General features: G+C 45.3%; 1 long non-coding RNA gene across 1 annotated transcript; it reads right to left on the bottom strand.

The window, feature by feature from the left end:
* Positions 1-8572: 8572 nt before the first annotated feature.
* Positions 8573-10497, bottom strand: LOC123741607 (uncharacterized). The gene is made up of 4 exons (XR_006769062.1): positions 10252-10497; positions 9641-9751; positions 9467-9543; positions 8573-8997 (listed from the first exon to the last, which is right to left on the bottom strand). It is a non-coding gene; the product is annotated as an uncharacterized lncRNA (long non-coding RNA).
* Between the last annotated feature and the right edge of the window lie 2555 nt (positions 10498-13052).

The following is a 13052-nucleotide window of genomic DNA, read 5'->3' as shown; positions in this document are numbered from 1 at the left end:
TCAGAGTGAGTGCGCTCTGGGCGTTTGTAAATTCAGAGCATTGTCAGATTGTCCGTTTGGAAATTCATCAGATATTCTGCATTCTGGCACACTCAGAAAGAGTGCTCTGGAATCTGAGTAGACAGCCAGAGCGAATTTATGAACGCACCCCAAGAATATAAGCGCTCTATTTAGATGTTGACCCATAATTGATTTTCTTTGTGTACAAAATATATATTTTTATGAATCTACTTTTTTCAAATTAGGAAAAATTACAGAGGTCTGGACCTTGATGTCCTCATATGTAGACATGGTCATGATTGAGACGCAGCCCGATCAAAAAACATATATTTCTATCTTAAACAGACAGATTTTAATGGATTTTTTATTTTATTTATTATGACTAGAGCAAAGAAATTATTTGAATACATTTTTATATACACTACTGTTCAACAGTTTGGGGTCACTTAGAAATGTCCTTGTTTTTGAAAGAAAAGCATCTTTTTTTGGTCCATTAAAAGAACATCAAATTGATCAGAAATACAGTGTAGACATTGTTAATGTTGTAAATTACTATTGTAGCTGGAAGTGGTTGATTTTCTATGGAATATCTACATAAGTGTACAGAGGCCCATTATCAGCAACCGTGTTCCAATGGCACGTTGTGTTAGCTAATCCAAGTTTATCATTTTAAAAGGCTAATTGATCATTAGAAAACCGTTTTGCAATTATGTTAGCACAGCTGAAAACTGTTGTGCTAATTAAAGAAACAATAAAACTAGCCTTCTTTAGCATAGTTGAGTATCTGGAGCATCAGCATTTGCGGGTTCGATTACAGGCTCAAAAGGGACAGAAACAAAGACCTTTCTTCTGAAACTCGTCAGTCTATGCTTGTTCTGAGAAATGAAGGCTATTCCATGGGAGAAATTGCCAAGAAACAAAGCTGTGTACTACTCCCTTCATAGAACAGCGCAAACTGTTTCTAACCAGAATAGAAAGAGAAGTGGGAGGCCCCGGTGCACAACTGAGCAAGAGGACAAGTACATTTCAGTCGTGGCCAAAAGTTTTGAGAATGACACAAATATTAATTTTCACAAAGTCTGCTGCCTCAGTTTGTATGATGGCAATTTGCATATACTCCAGAATGTTATGAAGAGTGATCAGATGAATTGCAATTAATTGCAAAGTCCCTCTTTGCCATGCAAATGAACTGAATCCCCCAAAAACATTTCCACTGCATTTCAGCCCTGCCACAAAAGGACCAGCTGACATCATGTCAGTGATTCTCTCGTTAACACGGGTGTGAGTGTTGACGAGAACAAGGTTGGAAATCACTCTGTCATGCTGATTGAGTTCGAATAACAGACTGGAAGCTTCAAAAGGAGAGTGGTGCTTGGAATCATTGTTCTTCCTCTGTCAACCATGGTTATCTGCAATGAAAGACGTGCCGTCATCATTGCTTTGCACAAAAAGGGCTTCACGGGCAAGGATATTGCTGCCAGTAAGATTGCACCTAAATCAACCATTTATCGGATCATCAAGAACTTCAAGGAGAGCGGTTCAATTGTTGTGAAGAAGGCTTCAGGGCACCCAAGAAAGTCCACCAGGCGCCAGGACCATCTCCTAAAGTTGATTCAGCTGTGGGATCGGGGCACCACCAGTACAGAGCTTGCTCAGGAATGGCAGCAGGCAGGTGTGAGTGCATCTGCACGCACAGTGAGGCGAAGACTTTTGGAGGATGGCCTGGAGTCAAGAAGGGCAGCAAAGAAGCCACTTCTCTCCAGGAAAAACATCAGGGACAGACTGATATTCTACAAAAGGTACACGGATTGGACTGCTGAGGACTGGGGTAAAGTCATTTTCTCTGATGAATCCCCTTTCCGATTGTTTTGGGCATCCGGAAAAAAGCTTGTCCGGAGAAGAAAATGTGAACGCTACCATCAGTCCTGTGTCATGCCAACAGTAAAGCATCCTGAGACCATTCATGTGTGGGGTTGCTTCTCAGCCAAGGGAGTGGGCTCACTCACAATTTTGCCTAAGAACACAGCCATGAAAAAAGAATGGTACCAACGCATCCTCCGAGAGCAATGTTGGCCTTCTAGGCAGAGTTGCAAAGAAAAAGCCATATCGCAGACTGGTCAATAAAAATAAATGATTAAGATGGGCAAAAGAACACAGACACTGGACAGAGAAACTCTGCCTAGAAGGCCAGCATCCCGGAGTCGCCTCTTCACTGTTGGCGTTTAGACTGGTGTTTTGCCGGTACTATTTAATGAAGCTGCCAGTTGAGGACTTGTGAGGAGTCTGTCTCAAACTAGACACTCTAATATACTTGTCCTCTTACTCAGTTGTGCACCGGGGCCTCCCACGCCTCTTTCTATTCTGGTTAGAGACAGTTTGCCCTGTTCTGTGAAGGGAGTAGTACACAGCGTTGTACGAGATCTTCAGTTTCTTGGTAATTTCTCGCATGGAATAGCCTTAATTTCTCAGAACAAGAATAGACTGACGAGTATTGGAAGAAAGGTCTTTGGTTCTGGCCATTTTCAGCCTGTAACCAAACCCACAAATGCTGATGCTCCAGATACTCAACTAGTCTAAAGAAGGCCAGTTTCATTGCTTCTTTAATCAGCACAACAGTTTTCAGCTGTGCAAACATAATTGCAAAACGGCTTTCTAATGATCAATTAGCCTTTTAAAATGATACACTTGGATTAGCTAACACAACATGCCATTGGAACACAGGAGTGATGGTTGCTGATAATGGGCCTCTGTACACCAATGTAGAAATTCCATAAAAAAAATCAAAAAAATCAGCCGTTTCCATCTACAATAGTATGTGTTTGAACACCAAACGCATACACATGCCCTGAACAACAAACACATGCCCTGAACACCAAACACATGCACATGCCCTGAACACCAAACACATGCACATGCCCTGAACACCAAACACATACACATGCCCTAAACACCAAACACATACACATGCCCTGAACAGTAAACATATGCCCTGAACACCATACACATGCCTGCAGTATACGAGTTTGATTACAGTATTTATTTAATTAAATTCCATAAATTCTGTATGAGGTTTTGAGATCCGTTTGCTGGTTTTGTGTATTTAATGATATCTGTGTTATGTATGGTACGACGTGCTGTACGTCATACTGTACGTTGTTATGGTTTACGACAGTCTGCTGCTTTATGGATGAATGGGTTGTCAGGATGAGTGGCACATGTCATTAAACGACAGAGTGATGTACAATGTGAAACCGTGCAGACGTGCGTTCTTCTACAGCTAGGCTAGATATAACATTGGCGACGAAGATGGCTGAATTCAGTTTACCACCGCCGGCACCATTCCTCGCCGTGCCTGGCGAACCTCCAGTCCCGTGGAATAACTGGCTTGATAGCTTTAACACTTATATCGAACCTATGGACTTTTCTACAATCTCCGACAAGCGGAGGACAGCACTGCTCCTACCCAACAGCCCTCCACTGCCCTGTGTGGGTACGGTAGATCCAAGATAGACATTGTAGGCACCCTCCAGGTCCCAGTACACTACGACACCAAGCATCTGCCATCATTCACATTTCATGTTGCAAAGCGGGGTGCCAACCTCTTGGGCCTCGACCTCTTCACAGGCTTGGGATTCACGCTGAGAGATGACAGTGGGTCAGCTATCCACCAGGTTACCTGTACATGGCAACAGAACTGGCCAACTCTTTTTGATGGACTGGGCTGCCTCACAGCCTTTACTCACAGGCCCCTAGTGAATCCGGAAGTGACCCCAGTCATGCAGCCCCTGCGGCGCATTCCCTTTGCACTGCGTGATGACGTCACAAAAGATCTCCAGGCACAGTTGGATGCAGGCATCATTGAGCCAGTCAACGCTGCCCCCTGGATTTCAAACTTAGTCATTGCAACCAAAAAGTCAGGTGGAATCCGGACCTGCGTGGATCTTCGTGCTGTGAACAAGGCCGTTGTCCCGGATAAGTACCCGTTGCCTACAGCTGAGGAGCTGACCGCACAATTCCATGGCTCCAAGATTTTCACGAAGCTTGACCTTCGTCAGGGTTATCTTCAGGTACCCCTCCATGCACCTAGCAGAGATCTCACTACCTTTGTCACACATGCTGGCGTGTTCAGATATACACGCATGCCTTTTGGACTTAACTCCGCCCCCAGCTGCTTCCAGAAGGTGATGAGCACCATCCTCGCTGGAATACCTGGGGTGGCGGTCTATCTGGATGACATCGTGGTCCACGGTCCTGACCTCCACATCCATGATTATCGACTCCACAGAGTATTCAGCGCTCTACTGCAGAAGAACCTGACCCTTAACGGTGGAAAGTGCACCTTTGCAGCTCCAACCGTCGAGTTTGTGGGGTTCCGCCTGTCGGCCAAAGGCATTGCCCCACTCATGTCGAACATTGAAGCCATCCACAGGATCCCGGAACCGACCTCAGCCTCTCAGGTGGCATCATTCTTGGGCATGACAGCCTACTACCTCCGGTTTCTGCACCACTACTCCCAGACCACAGCGCCCCTTCGCCAGCTCCTCAAGAAGGATGAGCCATGGGCCTGGACGGCAGCCTGCTCAGACGCGGTCCGCTCACTGAAGAGCCAGCTCACCACAGCCCCAGTCTTGGCTCACTTTGACCCCGTCTGCCCCACCATTGTCACATGTGACGCCTCAGCTGGAGCACTAGGAGCTGTCCTCTCACAGCTGCAGAATGGCATTGAGAGGCCCGTCGCCTTCGCCTCAAGGGCCCTGAGCCCCACAGAACAACGGTACTCTGTGGGCGAACGAGAAGCACTGGCCTGTGTCTGGGCGTGCGAAAGGTGGCACCTCTACCTCTATGGCCGTCTGTTCACGCTCCAAACCAACCACCAGTCCCTCACAACGCTACTGTCGGTATCAGGAACTGGCCACAAGCCACTTCGGCTGCACAGATGGGCCGACTGCCTCAGACAGTACGACTATCAGCTGAAGTTCACTCCAGGGAGGGATAACGTGGTGGCAGACCTCCTCTCACGCTCCGTTGACGCTCCTACTCCGACCGTCTTGCCAGACGACAACGAAACAGAGCTCGTACAAATGCTTTACGCTCCTCTTCAGTCAGTCGTCTCACTGGAGGAGCTGAAGCAAGCATCGGAACAGGATCCCACACTGTCTACCCTGCGCACCTACATACGCACTGGATGGCCAGCACACGTGCCGGAAGAGCTGGCGACTTTCGCCAGGGTGAAGCACGAACTGTCTTGCTGGGAAGAAGTCTGTGTCTCTCGAGGGTTTTGCACTGTGGTCCCAAGTGGTCTGCGTGCGCGTGTTCTATCCATGGCGCACGAGGGGCACTTGGGCATAGTGAAGGTCAAACAGCGATGTCGAGACCTTGTGTGGTGGCCAGGCATCGACCACGACATTGAAGCCCTGGTCAGGGATTGTGCTGCATGCCTCCTCAGTGGGAAAACAGGACAGTCCGCCCCACCCCCCCTGCAGCCTCTCGCATGGCCGTCCCGCCCCTGGGAGCACATCCAACTGGACATCTGTGGCGAGATCCATGGTCACGCAGTCCCTCACCATCAGCGCTTCCTGGTGGTGGTGTATGACCTCCACTCTAAGTGGCCAGAAGTGGTTCCTGTCGGAACTGTCACAGCACAGGCCATCGTGGACATCCTGGTCCAGGTGTGCACGTTCCAAACTGCTTTGAATCAAACGCTAATGCACTACAGAGCAAGCAAACACACAACAACACAGGCCTCCCCGGCATCCCTCATGCTAGGTCGTGAGATGGAACTGCCACTGGACAGACTCAGAACACAGAGAGTTGCAGAACCGGCGACTAGGTGCACCCGAGAACAGCAGGCAGTGACCAGGCACCAAAGAGCAATGAAACAGCGTTTTGACAAGGCACACAGGGTGAAGAAGTCGATCATCCAAGTGTCTGACTGGGTCCGAGCCCGACGGCCTCAGCGGTGCAACAAAATGGCCTCATTCTGGTCGGAACCCCTGCAGGTCAGTCGACAACTGGGGCCCGCCACATTCATGTTGAGCAATGGATCACGCTGGCACGCCAGCCGCCTCAGGAAAGTCCCTGCTCCTCAAGGAATACGAATGCACACAGAACAGACATGCAGGCCAGAGACGCCACCGGATGGACCTCCCCCACCACTACCACCCGAGCCCCAGCCTCTACGGGCTCCCCAAGGGCCAGAGCCACAAGCGGTGGCGGTTGCAGAAAGGCCTATGCGGGCACGAACTCGCCCTGCTCATCTGGGGGACTACTTAACCTCTTTTCATTCTTAGGCTCCGGTAGGTGTCTTAGTCAACCTCCAGGTTAATGGACTGAACTGGTTAGTTTGGAGAGTCCTTCTGTTTAAAGGTTAATGTTTTATTTCTTACAGGTATCACTCTAGGTTCTTGCCCTATGGACATTTTATATATGGTACCAGTCCCTGGTTTTGGAAAGGGGGGGGGGGGGATGTTATGTATGGTACGACGTGCTGTACGTCATACTGTACGTTGTTATGGTTTACGACAGTGTGCTGCTTTATGGATGAATGGGTTGTCAGGATGGCACATGTCATTAAACGACAGAGTGATGTACAATGTGAAACCGTGCAGACGTGCGTTCTTCTACAGCTAGGCTAGATATAACAATCTGCACATTACTTTATCCAGTAACGTCCCTGGTAATGTCCAATATTCTACTGCCATTTACTTTATGTTCATATTCTTATTTTGTACTATTCCTCATTGTTGTTACATTGTCAAGAAGGAACCTGCAAGTAAACATTTCGTTGAAGGATGTATACCATGCGTGTCCCGTACATGCGACTAATACAAATTGAAACTCAAGTGCCCACTAAACAACAATACAATGGGTGCGTTTGTAAAAAAAATATATAATATCTACTCCGATTTCAGAGCACTTTCGTCTGTGGCCAGAGCACAGAATAAATGAACGCTCAACACCGGTTGAATATGGTCGGTGTCAGTAAACGTCGGTAAAAATAGCTTAATTAAATTGTTGCCAGTCACCAACGCTCTGGATAACATGAAAAACACCCTATCCAGCTATGCTCGGGCGAGTAAAATGGTCAGAGTGAGACTGTTCTCTCATTTGTGGCTGGAAGTAGCTATCAAGCTAGCCAACGTTAGCCAGTTAGCTTGACTGTCGTTGTGAGGTCAGAACGCTCGTATCAACCCTAGTCCTCAGCCAGGGCGTCCAGTGTGCGCTCCAAGAGACAAACTCTCTGAATTTACGACTGGACAATCTGACAACGCTCTGAATTTACAAACGCCCAGAGCGCACTCTGGCACTCCAGATTTAATTTACAAACACACCCAATGTCAAACATACTCCACAATCTGATTCTAGCCTTGCCTGTCTAATACCTTTGCAGGAAGTGGGCTCAGTAAAGTTCAAGGATTACACCAACAACTGGATTTGCCTCACATATGAATCAGCCAACTGTACAGTTAAGCGTTTCAGCAGAAGGATTTGGGAAGTAATACTAATGTTATACAGATCCCGAACTGTGCAGTGGTCTAAGGCACTGCATTTCAGTGCTAGAGGTGTCACTACAGACCCTGTCTCGATTCCAGGCTGTATCACAACCAGTTGTGATTGGGAGTCCCATAGGGCAGCGCACAATTGGCCGTGTCGTCCAGGTTAGGCCGTCATTCTAAATAAGAATTTGTTCTTAATTGACTTACCTGGTTATACAGATAACTAGGCATGTTGACTGAGAACACTTTCTCATTTACATCAACGACCTGGGGAATAGTTACAGGGGAGAGGAGGGGGGGAAGAACGAGCCAATTCTAAACTGGGGATGATTAGGTGACCTTGATGGTATGTGGGCCAGATTGGGAATTCGGCCAGGACACCAGGGTTAACACCCCTACTCTTACGATAAGCGCCATGAGATCTTTAGTGACCACAGAGAGTCAAGACACCTGTTTAACGTGTCCAATCACTGCCCTGGGGCATTGGGATACTATTTTTAGACCAAAGGAAAAGGTGCCTCCTACTAGCCCTCCAACACCACTTCCAGCAGCATCTGGTCTCCCATCCAAGGCCAACCCTGCTTAGCTTCAGAAGCAAGCCAGCAGTGGGATGCAGGATGGTATGCTGTTGGCGACTCAGGTAAAATAAAATAAATGTAGGCTACACTCTCTGGAGCCCTCTGGTTCTGTATGTTCATATTAACATAGGCCTACGTGACTTCGTTTCAAACGTCGTTCACATGGTACATTTTTTACATTGATATTTGTGAATACTCAATTAAAAACTCTTAACAATATTTATGTTTGTCTTGTAAATTAATACACCAACTGATTTTAGCTTTGGAGAGAAACCCCTTGCTTGCACAAAAAAATGTGGCTAGTAGTTATCAAGGTTTAGCTTAATTTGTACACAACATTGTCATTATTGTTTCTTTTTTTATGAATGAAAAAAGTTACGTATACATTTTTGGGGGGTGGGTTGGACTTTTCTTTTCAGGGAAGTCACCTTATGTTTGATATAAAAAAAGACTGAAGTCATTGGATCTGTTGAATTAACATGAGTGTGAGAACAGTTGCAGTATTTGTAACATGTTTATAGCCAAAGAAAAGATTACAGTAGTTAAGACTATTCAGTCCAACATCAAATCCATCAGAAAACACTGGAAGCAGATGACAAGATTCTATTAAAGTGGGAAAAGTTGTGACAAAACTCTTGAATTAAAACTCCTCCACCAGATGGTAATTGGAATGTGCAGCAAGTCAATATAAGTTAATTAAATTATACATTCAAATATATTATTAACATGAATAAAATGACTGATATTAAACAGCATAAAATCATTGAAAATACAGTACAATAGTTCACATCTGCAGAACATGATGTACCATTAGAACTTCAATCTGCTATGCCTTGAATCATAATCCATCAAACTTTCTGGATATGTTTCACGGTCAGTCGAAATTTCAGATCAGGTCGCTGTGCCTGAGCTATGTCGTAGATCTAGTAGAGAAAATAGATCACTATTTAGTTCAACTCAAGCTCATCTAATCTAGATCTTATTTTCCAATATAAATACTTGTATAATAGATAAATCATATGCATTGGAACTTTATATAAAATATATACATACATTGCTACCTGGGATATAGATAAGAAGACAACAAAAAAAAGCAAACCACCATGATTGAATGAGGAAATGTTACCTGACTCAAGACTGGATCAACTGTGGTCTAAATGTCAGCTGACTCTAGACTGGATAAACTGGGGTCTAAATATTACCTGACTCTAGACTGGATAAACTGGGGTCTAAATATTTCCTGACTCTAGACTGGATAAACTGGGGTCTAAATATTACCTGACTCTAGACTGGATAAACTGGGGTCTAAATGTCACCTGACTCTAGACTGGATAAACTGGGGTCTAAATATTACCTGACTCTAGACTGGATCAACTGGGGTCTAAATATTACCTGACTGAAGAAAGAATCAACTGTAGTCTCATTTAGCTCCTGATAAGATTGGACAGCGACCTGAAGAATTGCAAATCCTATATTTGGGCAAGAATATTCAAATTATTTCAGTATATAAAGACATTTAGCCAAGTATCATAATTCAATGTATTTGCTTTATGCTTAAATACCCACCACTTTCCAGTGGTTTAGTACCAAAAGGTGGGTCCACGTAAGGGATAGTAAGAGTTGGAGGTGTTGTCACCTGTGTCGTGGTAGTCCTTGGTCCCATTGTAGGTGTTGAAGCTGATGGGGTAAATATTGACATGAAGCTGTATCTCTCATTAGCCTGACATCCATACCTGTTTTAGGCTAAACATTCCACTCCCTGTACTCCTGTGTCACATACAAAACATTACATTATAAGGAGTGGAATGAAAAGCCCAAACAGACTAGTACCCATTCTAGTATATCTACTTTATGATCACAACAAGCAACACAAAAATACAAAATATAGTCGTTTCACAGTAGTCATCACACTTCTCTACTTCCTACTATATTTTAAATATCAGCATTTGATCCACATTCAATCATCTGATTTGTTCAGTTGTATTGTTCTATTCTTTTCCACATATAATTTTTGTTGTTGTTGACTTATGCTCACTACTAATGACTGGAAGACACGTGTCTTCACTGATATCTGGGTTTGGTCATGCTTCAACAGTCATTGTTTTCTGGACTAAACCTCTGACATAATTTTCTTTTTAAATCATGAACATTAAAAACATGTTAAATTGATAACTTACCAAAGGATTGCCCTGCAGACAAAGCAACACATCCAATACAAAATAATAGGAAAAGCATGATGTTGTTTCAGAAGACCGAGAGCACCGACTGAGCTGTGATGTGGGAAGATTCTGTTCAGCGAGTCCGTCTGACAATCTTTGTTCAGCATGAGGAAGTTGTCTCCTCTATTCATCGTGGGAGGGATTGGCCTTTTAAATAATGGCCAGGTTTTCAAAAATTCATTTGAGGCACAAGTGATTTCAGAAAAAGGTCAGACCGCCTCCTCTTGAACTATTTTAATAGTTATGAGGAAGTTGTTCCATATATCTGTCTCACAAGATTTTTTGTCAAAACCTCAACCAGTATTTTTTTAAAGGTCCAATGAAGCCATTTTTTTAATCTCAATATCACATCATTTCTGGGTAACAATTAAGCACCTTACTGTGATTGTTTTCAATTAAAATGTCTAAAAGAAACAAAAATTGCTTCTTAACAAAGAGCAATTTCTCAAGCAAGAATTTTGCCCCCAAAACAGGCTTACATTTCAGGTGGTCTTTTCAAACAGCTCTTACTCTAAAAGGGCATTATCATAATTTTTACAGTATTAATCCAACCTCATAGTGTGGAAATATATATAAAACACAGAAAAAAACGTGTTTTTGACCACATTGGGCATTTAAACAAAACAAGTGTATTATCCACTAATTGGTCATTCTGACAAGCAACCTGTCACGCCCTGACCTTAGAGAGCCTTTTTTATTCTCTATTTTGTTAGGTCAGGGTGTGACTTGGGTGGGCATATCTATGTTTCTATTTCTTTGTTGGCCTAGTATGGTTCCCAATCAGAGGCAGCTGTTTATCGTTGTCTCTGATTGGGGATCCTACTTAGGCAGCCCTTTTTCCCACCTGTGATTGTGGGATCTTGTTTGTGTGTAGTTGCTTTCTGCACTGCATATAGCTTTACGTTCGTTTCGTATTTCGTTGTTTTTCCCGGTGTCATTGTTAATAAAAGAAAATGTACGCCTACCACGCTGCACCTTGGTCTCATTCCAACAACGGACGTAACACAACCATCTATTTTATTGGGATATATCCAGAAATACATTGCCAGGAGTAAAAATGAATTTAGACAAAGTACATATTTTTTATGCACATTTACAATACAATTCTATAAAGGTTAGCTGACAAATGGAAAATATACAATTCTATAAAGGTTAGCTGACAAATGGAAAATATGTGCATTTCAAAGAAAAGGTAAATCGCATATTATTTAAGTATATTTCTCATCAATGCCAGTTGTCCCTGTTTGTAAAAAAAAATAACTAAAAAACATGCAAACTGTCACGTTCGTTGGAATGAGTAGCGTGAGTAGCGTTCCACATATTTTGTTAGAAAGTGAAACTTAGAAAAATACAAAAACAATAAAGTATAAACGAACCGTGACGACAATGCAACTACACATAAACAATATCCCATAAGCCACAGGTGGAAAAACATGCTACTTAAGTATGATCCCCAATTAGAGACAACGATTACCAGCTGCCTCTAATTGGGAATCATACACAATCACCAACATAGAAAAACAAACCTAGAATCCCACATAGAAATAATAAACTAGACTAACCCCCCAGTCACACCCTGACCTACTCTACCATAGAAAATAAAAGCTTTCTATGGTCAGGATGTGACAGTATCCCCCCAAGGGTGCGGACTCCGACTGCAAAACCTGAAACAAAAAGGGAGGGTTGGGCGGTGGTGTCTAGTGTTGGTGGTGGCTCTGGTGCAGGACGAAGAACCCTCTCATCCTGCGGATCCGCCAGCATCAGAGGCGGCTCTGGTGTGGGCCAAAGAACCCGCTCATCCTGCGGATCCAGCCTCAGCAGGTTCCGGACCGTGGACCGTCTCAGGAGGTTCCGGACTGCCGACCGTCGCTGGAAGCTCTGGACTGGGAACTGTCGCCGGAAGCTCTGGACTGCCGACCGTCGCTGGAGGCTCTGGACTGCAGACCGTCGCTGGAGACTCCGGACCTTGGATCGTCTCTGGAGGCTCCGGGCCATGGCTCATCACTGGCGGCTTCGGGCCATGGATCATCACTCGAGGCTTGGGGCGTAGAGCTGGCACAATGCGTCCTGGACAGATGACCACCTTCGTACGGTAAGTGCGGGGAGCTGGCACAGGACGCACTGGGTGCACTGGGGACACAGTGCGTAGAGCCGGCACAGGATATCCTGGACCGAGGAGGCGCACTGGAGACCAGGCGCGCTGAGCTGGCACCACCCGTCCTGGACAGATGCCCACTTTCGACCGGCAAGTGCGAGGAGCTGGCACAGAACACACCGGGCAGTGGATGCGCACTGGAGACGCCGTGCGTATCACCGCAAAACATGGTGCCTGATCGGTCACTCGCTCCCCTACGGTGAGTACGGGGAGATGGCACAGGACGTACTGGGCTGTGAAGGCATACTGGAGACCTGGTGCGTATAGCCGGCATCAATTGTACCGGAACTTTAACACACTTCTCAGGACAAGTACGAGGAGCTGACTCAGGTGGCCTCGGACGGCTAACACACTCCTCAGGGCGAATCTCATGCATACTACACCAAAACAACAGCTCTCTCTCATCACTCTCCTCAACTTTCACCGCCCATTCCTCGCTCAATCTGTCCCAATATTCCTCCTCGGTCTCTGACTCACTCCTCGGCTCTGCCGACCACTCCATGTGCCCCCCCTCCCCAAAAACTTTTTCGGGCTGTCTCTCGGGCTTCCGTCGTGGTTGCGAACTCTGGAGTCATCTTTGATCCTCCTTCTTTCCTTGCGTCTG

Source organism: Salmo salar, chromosome ssa03, assembly GCF_905237065.1.
Source record: "Salmo salar chromosome ssa03, Ssal_v3.1, whole genome shotgun sequence".
NCBI lineage: Eukaryota > Metazoa > Chordata > Actinopteri > Salmoniformes > Salmonidae > Salmo > Salmo salar.
This window is presented reverse-complemented; position numbering and strand designations above follow the sequence as displayed.